We start from the raw sequence: 20,269 nt of genomic DNA, 5'->3' as shown, positions 1-20,269 counted from the left end.
GTGCATCGTTAGTGGAAGAGTCCAAGACCTCAGGTGGACACATCAGGAAAAAAGTTTGCAATAAACCACAGCATCTGCATTGGCAGCTCTCATTCCTTGTTCTGCTATTCGACACAATAAATGGCAATCCCCAAAAAGGGAAAGCACACCGTTCCTGGAGACACTGCAATACCAGGCCGATGCATGGAGTGGACGGAGCAAGCCCCGGCTCCAGCTCCGTGATCTAAAAATCCATTTAATATGTAGTCCCCGGATGGGGGACGTATCAGATATTAAACTGATAAGAACAGATTTTTTTTTTTTTTTTTTTTTTATTATACTTTCAACATTACATTCATTTTTCCACATTTAAATCATAATTATACCTCATTTCACATTCAGTAACATTTATCATAATACAGTTCAACTAAATCTTTCCACCTTTCCTTGGCTGCATGTTTCCCCCACCTTTGTACATCCCACTTAATCCTTCCCCTTAATTCAGCCTCCACTCCCTGTACTATCCCTTCTGCTGACCTCCTGCCCTTTCCTCTAATCCACTCTTGTCTTTCCTCCCATATCCCTTTCTTCACCAAACTCATTATTAACCAAAGCATAAACGCAACTTTCCCTTCCCCCTTCTTACATCTAATAACCCGAATTACATTCCCACCTGAGACTCTAAAATCATCTGAGACCACCCTTAAAACCCTCTTCACCCTCCCCCACACTCTTTGTGCAAAAGCACATTCCCAGAAAGCGTGTCTTATGGTTTCTTCTTGTGAACACCCCTCCCTTGGGCATCTACCATCTTTTGATAGCCCATGTCTATACATGACCTCCTTCACTGGTAAACGCCCCAAAAAACCTAGCCAATTTAGATCTTTTAGACCATTGTCCAGTCCCTTTGGTTGAATGTTCAACCATACTCTCTCCTGGACACCCAGTCTCACTTCACTAGAAACCCTCTCCCTTGCCTTCCCATACAACTTCCTCTGCTCCAAACATACCGCCCCATCCTTACCCTCAGGGTATTTCCCCAACCACCTGACAGCATGCCTGTAATGCCAGGGCTGGTCCTCAGCCCTTGGACCCTCATTGGTCCACTTCATTACATGCCGCCCCTCATAAGAGAAAAACAACCTAAGAAAATACCCAGATGGATGCTCTACTGGGTTGGCTAACTGCGCCAAAGTAGAAGACACAAATAAACAATCAAGTTTTAGAGGAATATGAGGAACATCCCGTCCCCCTCTACTAACAGGATTAAACATTTCAGACCTCTTCACGTATTCATATCTACCCCCCCATACAAAATTAAATATTAACCGTATTACTGCCCTTCTCATGCTTGCTGGTAAAGGGTAAATGTAAGCCAGATACTGAAGCACTGGTAACACGTCCATCTTCACTACCAGGACCTTCCCCATCAATGACAACCTGCGCCCTTTCCACCTTGCCAGCCTCTTCTGCACTGACGCAATACGACCAACCCAATTCAGAGTTGCTGAGCCTTCATTCTGAAAGTTTACACCCAAGATCTTCAAAGGACCCTCACACACCTGCAAACCACCAAGGCCTTCTCGCCTCTTCCTAAACTTCCCAAAGAACTTAATGGCCGACTTTGCAACATTTAAACTAGCCCCTGACGCTAGTGAAAACTCTTCGAAAAGGGACAAAGCTCTCTCAAGACACCTGTCTGACATCAACAGCAATGACGTGTCATCCGCATACTGTGATAATTTCACCACAGCTCCCTTTGCTCCTGGTACCACAAAACCCTTTATTCTACTATCTAATCTGATCGCCTCTGCCACTGGCTCCATGTATAAAATAAAAAGCAGTGGGGAGAGAGGGCACCCCTGCCTCACCCCTCCCTTTGCCTCAAAACCCTGCCCTACATTCCCATTGACTGAAACCAAACAATTACAGCCTGTATACAGTGCTCTAATCCATCCTATAAAGTCCTCCCCAAACCCCATTCTCTCCATAACTTTAAACATAAACCCCCTATTTACTCTATCAAAGGCTTTGGCTTGATCTAAGCTGACCACCATTAGCGGCAGCTCTCTATTCTCTGCCCACGCGATCACATCCCTAATGAGTTGTAGATTCCATTTAATACTACGGCCCTCTACCCCACAAGTTTGATCTACATTCACAACATGAGGTAGGGCTTTCTTCAACCTGTCCGCCAGAAGCTTTGCTATAATTTTATAGTCCACTGAAAGCACTGTGAGCGGCCTGTAATTGGCAATGTCTGACTTTTCTCCCTTTTTATAGAGAAGCGTTATTACTCCTGTTGCCATTGAACCTTGTATACTTTTATTCTCCAACACCTTTCTAATCACCTCCACCAAATGAATACCTAAAATACTAAAAAACCTAACATAAAATTCGACAGGCAAGCCATCTATCCCTGGCACTTTCCCTTTACTCATCCTCTTCAAAACACCCTCAACTTCTCCTATCGTAATGGGAGAACCTAAACCAACCCTTACTTCCTCAGGGACAACTTTGGACAGATAATTAACAAACATTTCACTTTTTTCTGCAACTATCTCCCTCTCCCTAAAAAAGTTTTTGAAATGGTCTCTTACATACCCGTTCATCCCTTCAGTTTTAGTCAAACATCCCCCTGTCTTATCCTTCAGTTTCATTACCACCTGCTTCTCTTTACGGTCCCTAACAGATCTGAAAAGCGCAGCAGTACACCTCTCCCCTTTCTCCCTTGTTTCCTGTCTTATTTTAAACAGAAACTTTTTTGCCTGGTCTTCATAAATCCCCCTTAACTGTTTCTTAAGAGCATTAATGATTACCCAATCAACTGTAGCCCCTACGTTATACTCTTCAAATTTCAACTCTAACTCCCTCTGTAAATCTCTTGCTTGTCTCCAAAATTTTCCAGATCTTCTTTTACAGTACCTAATTATCCATGCCTTTGAGCGTTCCTTAACCATTTCCCACCAGCCCACTACATCAGTATACATACATTTTAAACCCTCCAACCCCCCAAAAAACACTTCATACTCTTCACAAAATTCTTTCTCTTTCAACACCTCTATATTCATCCTCCAATACCCCTTACCAAACTTAACTGTATTACCCTTAATCACAAACCAGACCATTTCATGATCAGAAAAGAAAACAGGCTTAACTCCCCCCTTCTCCACAACAATATTCCTTGAGAAAAATACATAATCTAACCTTTTCTCCACCCCTCTGGAGTTTCTCCATGTTGCCATACATGCTTTAGGATTAACCCTCTGCCCTCCGTCCACCAAATCATGCCCTTGCAGGATCCCCTCCAACACCTGCAGACTACTATCCCCTTTATCCCCTAGCTGTATATTGAAATCCCCCCCCATTATAATTTGTTTATTGGTGGCACAAACTGTTAACAACATATCAAAAATTTCTTTCCTCTCCTCTGCTGTCTGAGGAGCATACACTGAAAGTAATCGGTATTCACCCCCTCTCCACTTCACATCTGCCCCAGCCACCCTCCCTTGAGAAACTGTAAAATGATTCTCAACCTCTATTCCCTGATCCCAAAACAATATCCCCACCCCTGAAGAAAAAACCCCTCCCACACTCCATAATGCACCTCCCCTACCCCACTCTTCGGTAAATTTCCTTGCATCTTCAGAGCCTTTTAAATGAACTTCTTGCAAAAAATAAATATTACACTTACAATTATGCAAAAAAGAAAACACAGCTCTCCGTTTCACAGCATCTCTTATACCCCTTACATTTATCGTCCCCACTGTCAGCTCCTCAGTAGACAGCCTTATTCGTTCTTTAATGTCCCTCCCATTTCTTGTCCTTCCAGGCTTGTGGCCTCACTCTCACTCACTCCTAAATCTGCCCACCTTACAGGTGTTGACTTGAGGCCATATGACTCCTCTTCCCGCTCTTCATTCCCCCTACCAACCATTTCCTCTGTCAGCTGGAATAAGGGCCTTGCATTGTCCATCTCAAGCCCATCTTGACTGTCAGTAGACGATGATTCCTCTGAAAAGCTCATCTTTAGGACAGTCTCAGGCTTCCTCTTCTTACTTGGTCTCCCCTTTCTCTTTTCAGTTTTCCTGACCAGTTGGCTTTCCCTTGCATTAGCTGAGTCACTTTTACTCTCCTCTTCCATCTCCTCTTCTACTCCGTCCGCGCACTGCATGGGGCTTTTGAACTGTTCCCCACTAAGTGCCTCCAAGAAAGCCGCCATCACATCTTCCACTTCCTCTGTTTCTTTGCCTCTTTCCATCCCAGCAGCTCCCATCTCCTCACCAGGCTCTATCATCCCCTTCTCCGTCACCTGTTGCTCGATGATCCTCTTTTGACTTTCCTCCCCCAACCGTCTGTCCTTCATGCCTTCTTCCCCTCTCACTCCTTCTCTGTACTGCTTTCGGCCACCTTTGCAATCTCTCATCAAGTGGTCTAATGAACCACAGCTGTGACAAGACTTAGGAACAGTGCACTCTTTTGCAATGTGACCCAGCTGGGCACACTGCAAACACCTTTGCTCTTCACACCCGCCATCATTATGCCCATAACGTCTACACCTCCTACAAAAAGGAGGCTGTCTGGAGTAGAACAGATAGCCTTTGTCTGCCCCGATGTTAAACTGTGCAGGAGGATGCATCAACCCCTCCAACCCATTCTTCTCAGTTCTTAAAAGAACTTGGAATTGTCTTTTCCCAGTCCATAAACCCACACTGTCTCTCACATATCGCGCAGGTGTAAGAACTTCAGCAAATTTCGCAAGAAAAGCCACCAAGGCCTCATCTGTGACATATGGGTTATACATGTGCACTGTGATGACTCTAAAATTCGGCCTGTCCAAACTTATCACATTAAATCTTCCCACAAGGCCTACCTTGTCCATCCTTTCAAACTTCTCCAGCACTGCTTTGCACAGCTCTCCAGTATTCACAGTCACGTCGAAACACTTTTCTTGTCTGTTAGTCTGTAAACAGTACACGTCATCCACTTTCAACTTCATTTTGTCCAGAAGAACAACCCTTGCAAAAACTTCTCTTTCCATCATATCCATCGCTGGATCCTTCGATTGGAAACGCAACGTGTTTCTCAGTCCCGCTCTTGGAACCGAGGGCGCAGATGTACCCGCCATATTTTCTTCTCCAAAGATCAAAAGCCCAACACTTGATCTTAGCCAAAAGGCCGAGAAGCGATGCTGCTAAGACGCAGCAGGGAGGAAGCCGGACACGGCGATGCCCATCTCGGCTTTGGTAAGTTTTGGGAGACCTAAAAACGCTGGGGGATGGTACCCTGATAGCACACATACATCTAGGAGACGTCTATTTGACATATGAATTTACATCTGCAAGATGTAGTTTTAAGGCTGTTTGCTCATCTGCAATACGTCTATTGGACGTCTCCTTTTAGCAGTGTTTGGAAGGTTACTTTGGAAATGTAATAGGTTACAGATTACAAGTTACCCTGTTTAAAATGTTATAGTAGTATAACTTTTTCAATTACTTTATTAAAGTAATGTAACTAATTACTTTTGAGTACTTTTAGATTACTTTTCTAAATTTGTGAAAATTAAATAATAATTAAATAAAAACATATACATCAACTCAAATACAGTTATCTAATAAGCATGTTTCATTCCTGTATAATAAACTCCTGAAACATTGGTGTTTTTTTAAACTGCTGTCTCTTTGTATATGATATGATAGGTAAAATGCATGACGTGACACAGAGCAGTTCTAGAAATGATGTTTATGTGCTCATGTACTCCTATATTGAGGCGGCAGAGGCTGACAACACTGCAAGCTTCAGTAGGCCTATTTGTATTAAATGAAACTGCATGTTTTTGCCATTAATTTACAGGAAGGGCGGACTGGGAAAAAAAAAATTCTGTTAAAATTCTGGAAGTTATTAGGGCGTATGTCTCAGAACAGTCAGTGCAATTTGGGAAAGAAATCAGTGAAATCTGTATGTGGATGTGTGTAAATATTCAAATGTAATTGCCTTTGTAATCGTTAAAAATTTCATAAGTAACTTTAATTTAATTACTAATTTTTTCTTCGTAACTGTAACTAATTACAGTTACATTCATTTTGTAATTAAATTACGTAATGCTGTTACATGTAACTAGTTACTCCCCAACACTGCCTTTTAGATGTCAGATAGATGTCAATTAGATGTCTTTTAGATGTTTATGATTTAGAAGGTATATAAAACTGACATCTGAAAGGCGTATGTCAGACGTTTGTAGATGGCAGATGCTTTCCAGATCAACAGTTCTTTAACAGACATCTTGCAGACGTAAGTGTGCTATCTGGGTAGGACCCTCCCCTGTCTACAACGTCACCGGGCCTCGTCCCGATCGGCCTGACGGAAAGTACGGCATCGCTCGTAACTCCCAAACGGTTGGTCGCAGAGCCACGTGCCTTATGTCACCGGAATCCTTGGCTCGAGCCGAACGAGACGCAGGTCTCAGATTGGCCCGTCGCTCTACGAAATTTTCGGGTATTTTGGATTTTGTCGAAAACCTTCTTTTGCAACCTGGCGCCAGGTATTTGGCCCAGTCCCACCCAAATCAGCCCAGAAAGCTTCTCTGGAGTCTGAGTGTCAATAATCATCCAAAAATAGAGGAAATTTCCATTCACCTTGGCGAGGGGACCTCAAAACGTGCTAAGGTGGCGTGTCCGAGGTGGCTCGAATGGCTATAACTCCAGGAAGGAGTGAGATCCATTCACCCAAATCGGCACACCTGTGCAGGGGCTCAGTCCGAGGCCAGGTGAAAAGGGACGCGGCGACAGGCCACTAGGTGGCGCCGTAAGCTGAAAAATAGGGAAAATGTAATGTAAATGGACAATCAAACAAAGATGAAAACACCTGCAACACTGCGGGATGGTAGTACCCTGCCCTGTCTGCAACGTCACCGGGCCTTGTCCCGATCGGCCTGACGGTGGAACTGCAGCGACGGAAAGTACGGCATCGCTCGTAACTCCCAAACGGTTGGTCGCAGAGCCACGTGCCTTATGTCACCGGAATCCTTGGCTCGAGCCGAACGAGACGCAGGTCTCAGATTGGCCCGTCGCTCTGACGGAATTTTCGGGTATTTTGGATTTTGTCGAAAACCTTCTTTTGCAACCTGGCGCCAGGTATTTGGCCCAGTCCCACCCAAATCAGCCCAGAAAGCTTCTCTGGAGTCTGAGTGTCAATAATCATCCAAAAATAGAGGAAATTTCCATTCACCTTGGCGAGGGGACCTCAAAACGTGCTAAGGTGGCGTGTCCGAGGTGGCTCGAATGGCTATAACTCCAGGAAGGAGTGAGATCCATTCACCCAAATCGGCACACCTGTGCAGGGGCTCAGTCCGAGGCCAGGTGAAAAGGGACGCGGCGACAGGCCACTAGGTGGCGCCGTAAGCTGAAAAATAGGGAAAATGTAATGTAAATGGACAATCAAACAAAGATGAAAACACCTGCAACACTGCGGGATGGTAGTACCCTGCCCTGTCTGCAACGTCACCGGGCCTTGTCCCGATCGGCCTGACGGTGGAACTGCAGCGACGGAAAGTACGGCATCGCTCGTAACTCCCAAACGGTTGGTCGCAGAGCCACGTGCCTTATGTCACCGGAATCCTTGGCTCGAGCCGAACGAGACGCAGGTCTCAGATTGGCCCGTCGCTCTGACGAAATTTTCGGGTATTTTGGATTTTGTCGAAAACCTTCTTTTGCAACCTGGCGCCAGGTATTTGGCCCAGTCCCACCCAAAACAGCACAGAAAGCTTCTCTGGAGTCTGACTGTCAATAATCATCCAAAAAAACAGGAAATTTCCATTGACCTTGGCGAGGGGACCTCAAAGCGTGCTAAGGTGGCGTGTCCGAGGTGGCTCGAATGGCTATAACTCCAGGAAGGAGTGAGATCCCTTCACCCAAATCGGCACACCTGTGCAGGGGCTCAGTCCGAGGCCAGGTGAAAAAGGGCGCGGCGACAGGCCACTAGGTGTCGCTGTAAGCGACAACAAAATTAATACGAATCGAAAAAAAGGACAACCAAACAACATGGAGACAGTTACAGCTAGGCTGCAGTCAGTCCAATCTACTTTCAAAGTAAGGTCTGCGCTATGTTCGAACTAACCTACCCACCAGGGTCCGATTTTTCAAGAGCGCAAGTGACTTTGTTTCACAGGCGCACAACACATATCTCGCATGTGACAGAACTCCCCATTCTGAAAGGAAAATAAATAAAAAACTGTAAAAACCTCTTCTGCTTTGTTTCACCAACAATTTCAGGGGAGAGCGCGAACGCAGTCCCCCACTACCATAAATTATGCAGTCGAGATTCCCGCATTTGGGGAATTCGCAGGGGTCAGCATGGCCGGAGTGCAATGGACAAGCCTCGCCCTGGGTGAACCGCCTTCTTGATCATGGTGTCTCCCCTGCCAGGTAAGTATGAAGGCCCAGGCGGTCAGCCAGAGGTCTGATTTGCATCTCTACCATCCTCACCAACGGTTAGCCCTCCGCCCCCCCTCCAGGAAAGGAAGGACGGGTGCCTTCCGTTACTGGCCTGGAAACTGCCAAGCTCATGGGCCGGTGCTTCCCAACGCCAGTTTTAGATTCTCTTTAAACCAGTTTTAGACTCTCTTTAAACAAACACACCTGATTCGATGCGTCACCTCGTCTGTGAAAGACTTCAAGACCTCAGGTGGGTGCATCGTTAGTGGAAGAGTCCAAGACCCCAGGTGGACACATCAGGAAAAAAGTTTGCAATAAACCACAGCATCTGCAATGGCAGCTCTCATTCCTTGTTCTGCTATTCGACACAATAAATGGCAATCCCCAAAAAGGGAAAGCACACCGTTCCTGGAGACACTGCAATACCAGGCCGATGCATGGAGCGGACGGAGCAAGCCCCGGCTCCAGCTCCGTGATCTAAAAATCCATTTAATATGTAGTCCCCGGATGGGGGACGTATCAGATATTAAACTGATAAGAACAGATTTTTTTTTTTTTTTTTTTTTTTTTTTTTTTTTTTTTTTATTATACTTTCAACATTACATTCATTTTTCCACATTTAAATCATAATTATACCTCATTTCACATTCAGTAACATTTATCATAATACAGTTCAACTAAATCTTTCCACCTTTCCTTGGCTGCATGTTTCCCCCACCTTTGTACATCCCACTTAATCCTTCCCCTTAATTCAGCCTCCACTCCCTGTACTATCCCTTCTGCTGACCTCCTGCCCTTTCCTCTAATCCACTCTTGTCTTTCCTCCCATATCCCTTTCTTCACCAAACTCATTATTAACCAAAGCATAAACGCAACTTTCCCTTCCCCCTTCTTACATCTAATACCCCGAATTACATTCCCACCTGAGACTCTAAAATCATCTGAGACCACCCTTAAAACCCTCTTCACCCTCCCCCACACTCTTTGTGCAAAAGCACATTCCCAGAAAGCGTGTCTTATGGTTTCTTCTTGTGAACACCCCTCCCTTGGGCATCTACCATCTTTTGATAGCCCATGTCTATACATGACCTCCTTCACTGGTAAACGCCCCAAAAAACCTAGCCAATTTAGATCTTTTAGACCATTGTCCAGTCCCTTTGGTTGAATGTTCAACCATACTCTCTCCTGGACACCCAGTCTCACTTCACTAGAAACCCTCTCCCTTGCCTTCCCATACAACTTCCTCTGCTCCAAACATACCGCCCCATCCTTACCCTCAGGGTATTTCCCCAACCACCTGACAGCATGCCTGTAATGCCAGGGCTGGTCCTCAGCCCTTGGACCCTCATTGGTCCACTTCATTACATGCCGCCCCTCATAAGAGAAAAACAACCTAAGAAAATACCCAGATGGATGCTCTACTGGGTTGGCTAACTGCGCCAAAGTAGAAGACACAAATAAACAATCAAGTTTTAGAGGAATATGAGGAACATCCCGTCCCCCTCTACTAACAGGATTAAACATTTCAGACCTCTTCACGTATTCATATCTACCCCCCCATACAAAATTAAATATTAACCGTATTACTGCCCTTCTCATGCTTGCTGGTAAAGGGTAAATGTAAGCCAGATACTGAAGCACTGGTAACACGTCCATCTTCACTACCAGGACCTTCCCCATCAATGACAACCTGCGCCCTTTCCACCTTGCCAGCCTCTTCTGCACTGACGCAATACGACCAACCCAATTCAGAGTTGCTGAGCCTTCATTCTGAAAGTTTACACCCAAGATCTTCAAAGGACCCTCACACACCTGCAAACCACCAAGGCCTTCTCGCCTCTTCCTAAACTTCCCAAAGAACTTAATGGCCGACTTTGCAACATTTAAACTAGCCCCTGACGCTAGTGAAAACTCTTCGAAAAGGGACAAAGCTCTCTCAAGACACCTGTCTGACATCAACAGCAATGACGTGTCATCCGCATACTGTGATAATTTCACCACAGCTCCCTTTGCTCCTGGTACCACAAAACCCTTTATTCTACTATCTAATCTGATCGCCTCTGCCACTGGCTCCATGTATAAAATAAAAAGCAGTGGGGAGAGAGGGCACCCCTGCCTCACCCCTCCCTTTGCCTCAAAACCCTGCCCTACATTCCCATTGACTGAAACCAAACAATTACAGCCTGTATACAGTGCTCTAATCCATCCTATAAAGTCCTCCCCAAACCCCATTCTCTCCATAACTTTAAACATAAACCCCCTATTTACTCTATCAAAGGCTTTGGCTTGATCTAAGCTGACCACCATTAGCGGCAGCTCTCTATTCTCTGCCCACGCGATCACATCCCTAATGAGTTGTAGATTCCATTTAATACTACGGCCCTCTACCCCACAAGTTTGATCTACATTCACAACATGAGGTAGGGCTTTCTTCAACCTGTCCGCCAGAAGCTTTGCTATAATTTTATAGTCCACTGAAAGCATTGTGAGCGGCCTGTAATTGGCAATGTCTGACTTTTCTCCCTTTTTATAGAGAAGCGTTATTACTCCTGTTGCCATTGAACCTTGTATACTTTTATTCTCCAACACCTTTCTAATCACCTCCACCAAATGAATACCTAAAATACTAAAAAACCTAACATAAAATTCGACAGGCAAGCCATCTATCCCTGGCACTTTCCCTTTACTCATCCTCTTCAAAACACCCTCAACTTCTCCTATCGTAATGGGAGAACCTAAACCAACCCTTACTTCCTCAGGGACAACTTTGGACAGATAATTAACAAACATTTCACTTTTTTCTGCAACTATCTCCCTCTCCCTAAAAAAGTTTTTGAAATGGTCTCTTACATACCCGTTCATCCCTTCAGTTTTAGTCAAACATCCCCCTGTCTTATCCTTCAGTTTCATTACCACCTGCTTCTCTTTACGGTCCCTAACAGATCTGAAAAGCGCAGCAGTACACCTCTCCCCTTTCTCCCTTGTTTCCTGTCTTATTTTAAACAGAAACTTTTTTGCCTGGTCTTCATAAATCCCCCTTAACTGTTTCTTAAGAGCATTAATGATTACCCAATCAACTGTAGCCCCTACGTTATACTCTTCAAATTTCAACTCTAACTCCCTCTGTAAATCTCTTGCTTGTCTCCAAAATTTTCCAGATCTTCTTTTACAGTACCTAATTATCCATGCCTTTGAGCGTTCCTTAACCATTTCCCACCAGCCCACTACATCAGTATACATACATTTTAAACCCTCCAACCCCCCAAAAAACACTTCATACTCTTCACAAAATTCTTTCTCTTTCAACACCTCTATATTCATCCTCCAATACCCCTTACCAAACTTAACTGTATTACCCTTAATCACAAACCAGACCATTTCATGATCAGAAAAGAAAACAGGCTTAACTCCCCCCTTCTCCACAACAATATTCCTTGAGAAAAATACATAATCTAACCTTTTCTCCACCCCTCTGGAGTTTCTCCATGTTGCCATACATGCTTTAGGATTAACCCTCTGCCCTCCGTCCACCAAATCATGCCCTTGCAGGATCCCCTCCAACACCTGCAGACTACTATCCCCTTTATCCCCTAGCTGTATATTGAAATCCCCCCCCCATTATAATTTGTTTATTGGTGGCACAAAATGTTAACAACATATCAAAAATTTCTTTCCTCTCCTCTGCTGTCTGAGGAGCATACACTGAAAGTAATCGGTATTCACCCCCTCTCCACTTCACATCTGCCCCAGCCACCCTCCCTTGAGAAACTGTAAAATGATTCTCAACCTCTATTCCCTGATCCCAAAACAATATCCCCACCCCTGAAGAAAAAACCCCTCCCACACTCCATAATGCACCTCCCCTACCCCACTCTTCGGTAAATTTCCTTGCATCTTCAGAGCCTTTTAAATGAACTTCTTGCAAAAAATAAATATTACACTTACAATTATGCAAAAAAGAAAACACAGCTCTCCGTTTCACAGCATCTCTTATACCCCTTACATTTATCGTCCCCACTGTCAGCTCCTCAGTAGACAGCCTTATTCGTTCTTTAATGTCCCTCCCATTTCTTGTCCTTCCAGGCTTGTGGCCTCACTCTCACTCACTCCTAAATCTGCCCACCTTACAGGTGTTGACTTGAGGCCATATGACTCCTCTTCCCGCTCTTCATTCCCCCTACCAACCATTTCCTCTGTCAGCTGGAATAAGGGCCTTGCATTGTCCATCTCAAGCCCATCTTGACTGTCAGTAGACGATGATTCCTCTGAAAAGCTCATCTTTAGGACAGTCTCAGGCTTCCTCTTCTTACTTGGTCTCCCCTTTCTCTTTTCAGTTTTCCTGACCAGTTGGCTTTCCCTTGCATTAGCTGAGTCACTTTTACTCTCCTCTTCCATCTCCTCTTCTACTCCGTCCGCGCACTGCATGGGGCTTTTGAACTGTTCCCCACTAAGTGCCTCCAAGAAAGCCGCCATCACATCTTCCACTTCCTCTGTTTCTTTGCCTCTTTCCATCCCAGCAGCTCCCATCTCCTCACCAGGCTCTATCATCCCCTTCTCCGTCACCTGTTGCTCGATGATCCTCTTTTGACTTTCCTCCCCCAACCGTCTGTCCTTCATGCCTTCTTCCCCTCTCACTCCTTCTCTGTACTGCTTTCGGCCACCTTTGCAATCTCTCATCAAGTGGTCTAATGAACCACAGCTGTGACAAGACTTAGGAACAGTGCACTCTTTTGCAATGTGACCCAGCTGGGCACACTGCAAACACCTTTGCTCTTCACACCCGCCATCATTATGCCCATAACGTCTACACCTCCTACAAAAAGGAGGCTGTCTGGAGTAGAACAGATAGCCTTTGTCTGCCCCGATGTTAAACTGTGCAGGAGGATGCATCAACCCCTCCAACCCATTCTTCTCAGTTCTTAAAAGAACTTGGAATTGTCTTTTCCCAGTCCATAAACCCACACTGTCTCTCACATATCGCGCAGGTGTAAGAACTTCAGCAAATTTCGCAAGAAAAGCCACCAAGGCCTCATCTGTGACATATGGGTTATACATGTGCACTGTGATGACTCTAAAATTCGGCCTGTCCAAACTTATCACATTAAATCTTCCCACAAGGCCTACCTTGTCCATCCTTTCAAACTTCTCCAGCACTGCTTTGCACAGCTCTCCAGTATTCACAGTCACGTCGAAACACTTTTCTTGTCTGTTAGTCTGTAAACAGTACACGTCATCCACTTTCAACTTCATTTTGTCCAGAAGAACAACCCTTGCAAAAACTTCTCTTTCCATCATATCCATCGCTGGATCCTTCAATTGGAAACGCAACGTGTTTCTCAGTCCCGCTCTTGGAACCGAGGGCGCAGATGTACCCGCCATATTTTCTTCTCCAAAGATCAAAAGCCCAACACTTGATCTTAGCCAAAAGGCCGAGAAGCGATGCTGCTAAGACGCAGCAGGGAGGAAGCCGGACACGGCGATGCCCATCTCGGCTTTGGTAAGTTTTGGGAGACCTAAAAACGCTGGGGGATGGTACCCTGATAGCACACATACATCTAGGAGACGTCTATTTGACATATGAATTTACATCTGCAAGATGTAGTTTTAAGGCTGTTTGCTCATCTGCAATACGTCTATTGGACGTCTCCTTTTAGCAGTGTTTGGAAGGTTACTTTGGAAATGTAATAGGTTACAGATTACAAGTTACCCTGTTTAAAATGTTATAGTAGTATAACTTTTTCAATTACTTTATTAAAGTAATGTAACTAATTACTTTTGAGTACTTTTAGATTACTTTTCTAAATTTGTGAAAATTAAATAATAATTAAATAAAAACATATACATCAACTCAAATACAGTTATCTAATAAGCATGTTTCATTCCTGTATAATAAACTCCTGAAACATTGGTGTTTTTTTTAAACTGCTGTCTCTTTGTATATGATATGATAGGTAAAATGCATGACGTGACACAGAGCAGTTCTAGAAATGATGTTTATGTGCTCATGTACTCCTATATTGAGGCGGCAGAGGCTGACAACACTGCAAGCTTCAGTAGGCCTATTTGTATTAAATGAAACTGCATGTTTTTGCCATTAATTTACAGGAAGGGCGGACTGGGAAAAAAAAAATTCTGTTAAAATTCTGGAAGTTATTAGGGCGTATGTCTCAGAACAGTCAGTGCAATTTGGGAAAGAAATCAGTGAAATCTGTATGTGGATGTGTGTAAATATTCAAATGTAATTGCCTTTGTAATCGTTAAAAATTTCATAAGTAACTTTAATTTAATTACTAATTTTTTCTTCGTAACTGTAACTAATTACAGTTACATTCATTTTGTAATTAAATTACGTAATGCTGTTACATGTAACTAGTTACTCCCCAACACTGCCTTTTAGATGTCAGATAGATGTCAATTAGATGTCTTTTAGATGTTTATGATTTAGAAAGTATATAAAACTGACATCTGAAAGGCGTATGTCAGACGTTTGTAGATGGCAGATGCTTTCCAGATCAACAGTTCTTTAACAGACATCTTGCAGACGTAAGTGTGCTATCTGGGTAGGACCCTCCCCTGTCTACAACGTCACCGGGCCTCGTCCCGATCGGCCTGACGGAAAGTACGGCATCGCTCGTAACTCCCAAACGGTTGGTCGCAGAGCCACGTGCCTTATGTCACCGGAATCCTTGGCTCGAGCCGAACGAGACGCAGGTCTCAGATTGGCCCGTCGCTCTACGAAATTTTCGGGTATTTTGGATTTTGTCGAAAACCTTCTTTTGCAACCTGGCGCCAGGTATTTGGCCCAGTCCCACCCAAATCAGCCCAGAAAGCTTCTCTGGAGTCTGAGTGTCAATAATCATCCAAAAATAGAGGAAATTTCCATTCACCTTGGCGAGGGGACCTCAAAACGTGCTAAGGTGGCGTGTCCGAGGTGGCTCGAATGGCTATAACTCCAGGAAGGAGTGAGATCCATTCACCCAAATCGGCACACCTGTGCAGGGGCTCAGTCCGAGGCCAGGTGAAAAGGGACGCGGCGACAGGCCACTAGGTGGCGCCGTAAGCTGAAAAATAGGGAAAATGTAATGTAAATGGACAATCAAACAAAGATGAAAACACCTGCAACACTGCGGGATGGTAGTACCCTGCCCTGTCTGCAACGTCACCGGGCCTTGTCCCGATCGGCCTGACGGTGGAACTGCAGCGACGGAAAGTACGGCATCGCTCGTAACTCCCAAACGGTTGGTCGCAGAGCCACGTGCCTTATGTCACCGGAATCCTTGGCTCGAGCCGAACGAGACGCAGGTCTCAGATTGGCCCGTCGCTCTGACGAAATTTTCGGGTATTTTGGATTTTGTCGAAAACCTTCTTTTGCAACCTGGCGCCAGGTATTTGGCCCAGTCCCACCCAAAACAGCACAGAAAGCTTCTCTGGAGTCTGACTGTCAATAATCATCCAAAAAAACAGGAAATTTCCATTGACCTTGGCGAGGGGACCTCAAAGCGTGCTAAGGTGGCGTGTCCGAGGTGGCTCGAATGGCTATAACTCCAGGAAGGAGTGAGATCCCTTCACCCAAATCGGCACACCTGTGCAGGGGCTCAGTCCGAGGCCAGGTGAAAAAGGGCGCGGCGACAGGCCACTAGGTGTCGCTGTAAGCGACAACAAAATTAATACGAATCGAAAAAAAGGACAACCAAACAACATGGAGACAGTTACAGCTAGGCTGCAGTCAGTCCAATCTACTTTCAAAGTAAGGTCTGCGCTATGTTCGAACTAAACTACCCACCAGGGTCCGATTTTTCAAGAGCGCAAGTGACTTTGTTTCACAGGCGCACAACACATATCTCGCATGTGACAGAACTCCCCATTCTGAAAGGAAAATAAATAAAAAACTGTAAAAACCTCTTCTGCTTTGTTTCACCAACAATTTCAGGGGAGAGCGCGAACGCAGTCCCCCACTACCATAAATTATGCAGTCGAGATTCCCGCATTTGGGGAATTCGCAGGGGTCAGCATGGCCGGAGTGCAATGGACAAGCCTCGCCCTGGGTGAACCGCCTTCTTGATCATGGTGTCTCCCCTGCCAGGTAAGTATGAAGGCCCAGGCGGTCAGCCAGAGGTCTGATTTGCATCTCTACCATCCTCACCAACGGTTAGCCCTCCGCCCCCCCTCCAGGAAAGGAAGGACGGGTGCCTTCCGTTACTGGCCTGGAAACTGCCAAGCTCATGGGCCGGTGCTTCCCAACGCCAGTTTTAGATGACTCTCTTTAAACAAACACACCTGATTCGATGCGTCACCTCGTCTGTGAAAGACTTCAAGACCTCAGGTGGGTGCATCGTTAGTGGAAGAGTCCAAGACCCCAGGTGGACACATCAGGAAAAAAGTTTGCAATAAACCACAGCATCTGCAATGGCAGCTCTCATTCCTTGTTCTGCTATTCGACACAATAAATGGCAATCCCCAAAAAGGGAAAGCACACCGTTCCTGGAGACACTGCAATACCAGGCCGATGCATGGAGCGGACGGAGCAAGCCCCGGCTCCAGCTCCGTGATCTAAAAATCCATTTAATATGTAGTCCCCGGATGGGGGACGTATCAGATATTAAACTGATAAGAACAGATTTTTTTTTTTTTTTTTTTTTTTTTTTTTTTATTATACTTTCAACATTACATTCATTTTTCCACATTTAAATCATAATTATACCTCATTTCACATTCAGTAACATTTATCATAATACAGTTCAACTAAATCTTTCCACCTTTCCTTGGCTGCATGTTTCCCCCACCTTTGTACATCCCACTTAATCCTTCCCCTTAATTCAGCCTCCACTCCCTGTACTATCCCTTCTGCTGACCTCCTGCCCTTTCCTCTAATCCACTCTTGTCTTTCCTCCCATATCCCTTTCTTCACCAAACTCATTATTAACCAAAGCATAAACGCAACTTTCCCTTCCCCCTTCTTACATCTAATACCCCGAATTACATTCCCACCTGAGACTCTAAAATCATCTGAGACCACCCTTAAAACCCTCTTCACCCTCCCCCACACTCTTTGTGCAAAAGCACATTCCCAGAAAGCGTGTCTTATGGTTTCTTCTTGTGAACACCCCTCCCTTGGGCATCTACCATCTTTTGATAGCCCATGTCTATACATGACCTCCTTCACTGGTAAACGCCCCAAAAAACCTAGCCAATTTAGATCTTTTAGACCATTGTCCAGTCCCTTTGGTTGAATGTTCAACCATACTCTCTCCTGGACACCCAGTCTCACTTCACTAGAAACCCTCTCCCTTGCCTTCCCATACAACTTCCTCTGCTCCAAACATACCGCCCCATCCTTACCCTCAGGGTATTTCCCCAACCACCTGACAGCATGCCTGTAATGCCAGGGCTGGTCCTCAGCCCTTGGACCCTCATTGGTCCACTTCATTACATGCCGCCCCTCATAAGAGAAAAACAACCTAAGAAAATACCCAGATGGATGCTCTACTGGGTTGGCTAACTGCGCCAAAGTAGAAGACACAAATAAACAATCAAGTTTTAGAGGAATATGAGGAACATCCCGTCCCCCTCTACTAACAGGATTAAACATTTCAGACCTCTTCACGTATTCATATCTACCCCCCCATACAAAATTAAATATTAACCGTATTACTGCCCTTCTCATGCTTGCTGGTAAAGGGTAAATGTAAGCCAGATACTGAAGCACTGGTAACACGTCCATCTTCACTACCAGGACCTTCCCCATCAATGACAACCTGCGCCCTTTCCACCTTGCCAGCCTCTTCTGCACTGACGCAATACGACCAACCCAATTCAGAGTTGCTGAGCCTTCATTCTGAAAGTTTACACCCAAGATCTTCAAAGGACCCTCACACACCTGCAAACCACCAAGGCCTTCTCGCCTCTTCCTAAACTTCCCAAAGAACTTAATGGCCGACTTTGCAACATTTAAACTAGCCCCTGACGCTAGTGAAAACTCTTCGAAAAGGGACAAAGCTCTCTCAAGACACCTGTCTGACATCAACAGCAATGACGTGTCATCCGCATACTGTGATAATTTCACCACAGCTCCCTTTGCTCCTGGTACCACAAAACCCTTTATTCTACTATCTAATCTGATCGCCTCTGCCACTGGCTCCATGTATAAAATAAAAAGCAGTGGGGAGAGAGGGCACCCCTGCCTCACCCCTCCCTTTGCCTCAAAACCCTGCCCTACATTCCCATTGACTGAAACCAAACAATTACAGCCTGTATACAGTGCTCTAATCCATCCTATAAAGTCCTCCCCAAACCCCATTCTCTCCATAACTTTAAACATAAACCCCCTATTTACTCTATCAAAGGCTTTGGCTTGATCTAAGCTGACCACCATTAGCGGCAGCTCTCTATTCTCTGCCCACGCGATCACATCCCTAATGAGTTGTAGATTCCATTTAATACTACGGCCCTCTACCCCACAAGTTTGATCTACATTCACAACATGAGGTAGGGCTTTCTTCAACCTGTCCGCCAGAAGCTTTGCTATAATTTTATAGTCCACTGAAAGCATTGTGAGCGGCCTGTAATTGGCAATGTCTGACTTTTCTCCCTTTTTATAGAGAAGCGTTATTACTCCTGTTGCCATTGAACCTTGTATACTTTTATTCTCCAACACCTTTCTAATCACCTCCACCAAATGAATACCTAAAATACTAAAAAACCTAACATAAAATTCGACAGGCAAGCCATCTATCCCTGGCACTTTCCCTTTACTCATCCTCTTCAAAACACCCTCAACTTCTCCTATCGTAATGGGAGAACCTAAACCAACCCTTACTTCCTCAGGGACAACTTTGGACAGATAATTAACAAACATTTCACTTTTTTCTGCAACTATCTCCCTCTCCCTAAAAAAGTTTTTGAAATGGTCTCTTACATACCCGTTCATCCCTTCAGTTTTAGTCAAACATCCCCCTGTCTTATCCTTCAGTTTCATTACCACCTGCTTCTCTTTACGGTCCCTAACAGATCTGAAAAGCGCAGCAGTACACCTCTCCCCTTTCTCCCTTGTTTCCTGTCTTATTTTAAACAGAAACTTTTTTGCCTGGTCTTCATAAATCCCCCTTAACTGTTTCTTAAGAGCATTAATGATTACCCAATCAACTGTAGCCCCTACGTTATACTCTTCAAATTTCAACTCTAACTCCCTCTGTAAATCTCTTGCTTGTCTCCAAAATTTTCCAGATCTTCTTTTACAGTACCTAATTATCCATGCCTTTGAGCGTTCCTTAACCATTTCCCACCAGCCCACTACATCAGTATACATACATTTTAAACCCTCCAACCCCCCAAAAAACACTTCATACTCTTCACAAAATTCTTTCTCTTTCAACACCTCTATATTCATCCTCCAATACCCCTTACCAAACTTAACTGTATTACCCTTAATCACAAACCAGACCATTTCATGATCAGAAAAGAAAACAGGCTTAACTCCCCCCTTCTCCACAACAATATTCCTTGAGAAAAATACATAATCTAACCTTTTCTCCACCCCTCTGGAGTTTCTCCATGTTGCCATACATGCTTTAGGATTAACCCTCTGCCCTCCGTCCACCAAATCATGCCCTTGCAGGATCCCCTCCAACACCTGCAGACTACTATCCCCTTTATCCCCTAGCTGTATATTGAAATCCCCCCCCCATTATAATTTGTTTATTGGTGGCACAAAATGTTAACAACATATCAAAAATTTCTTTCCTCTCCTCTGCTGTCTGAGGAGCATACACTGAAAGTAATCGGTATTCACCCCCTCTCCACTTCACATCTGCCCCAGCCACCCTCCCTTGAGAAACTGTAAAATGATTCTCAACCTCTAT

The 20,269-nt window shown here is 44.8% G+C and overlaps 1 protein-coding gene, 4 non-coding genes and 1 pseudogene across 10 annotated transcripts in view; all 6 read right to left on the bottom strand.

The window, feature by feature from the left end:
- Positions 1-20,269, bottom strand: part of LOC127944816 (uncharacterized) — a 155,586-nt gene that overhangs the window by 108,375 nt on the left and 26,942 nt on the right. The window lies entirely within an intron of this gene.
- LOC127945643 (U2 spliceosomal RNA) lies at positions 139-323 on the bottom strand. Its single transcript, XR_008150924.1, has one exon. It is a non-coding gene; the product is annotated as a U2 spliceosomal RNA (small nuclear RNA).
- On the bottom strand, positions 8,247-8,410 carry LOC127945361 (U1 spliceosomal RNA). The gene has a single exon (XR_008150696.1). It is a non-coding gene; the product is annotated as a U1 spliceosomal RNA (small nuclear RNA).
- Positions 8,804-8,974, bottom strand: LOC127945646 (uncharacterized; annotated as a pseudogene).
- On the bottom strand, positions 16,339-16,502 carry LOC127945360 (U1 spliceosomal RNA). The gene has a single exon (XR_008150695.1). It is a non-coding gene; the product is annotated as a U1 spliceosomal RNA (small nuclear RNA).
- Positions 16,877-17,070, bottom strand: LOC127945635 (U2 spliceosomal RNA). Its single transcript, XR_008150919.1, has one exon. It is a non-coding gene; the product is annotated as a U2 spliceosomal RNA (small nuclear RNA).

The sequence above is a fragment of the Carassius gibelio genome, chromosome A23, assembly GCF_023724105.1.
Source record: "Carassius gibelio isolate Cgi1373 ecotype wild population from Czech Republic chromosome A23, carGib1.2-hapl.c, whole genome shotgun sequence".
Lineage (NCBI taxonomy): Eukaryota > Metazoa > Chordata > Actinopteri > Cypriniformes > Cyprinidae > Carassius > Carassius gibelio.
The sequence above is the reverse complement of the archived record's forward strand: the minus strand, read 5'-3'. Positions and strand labels throughout refer to the sequence as shown.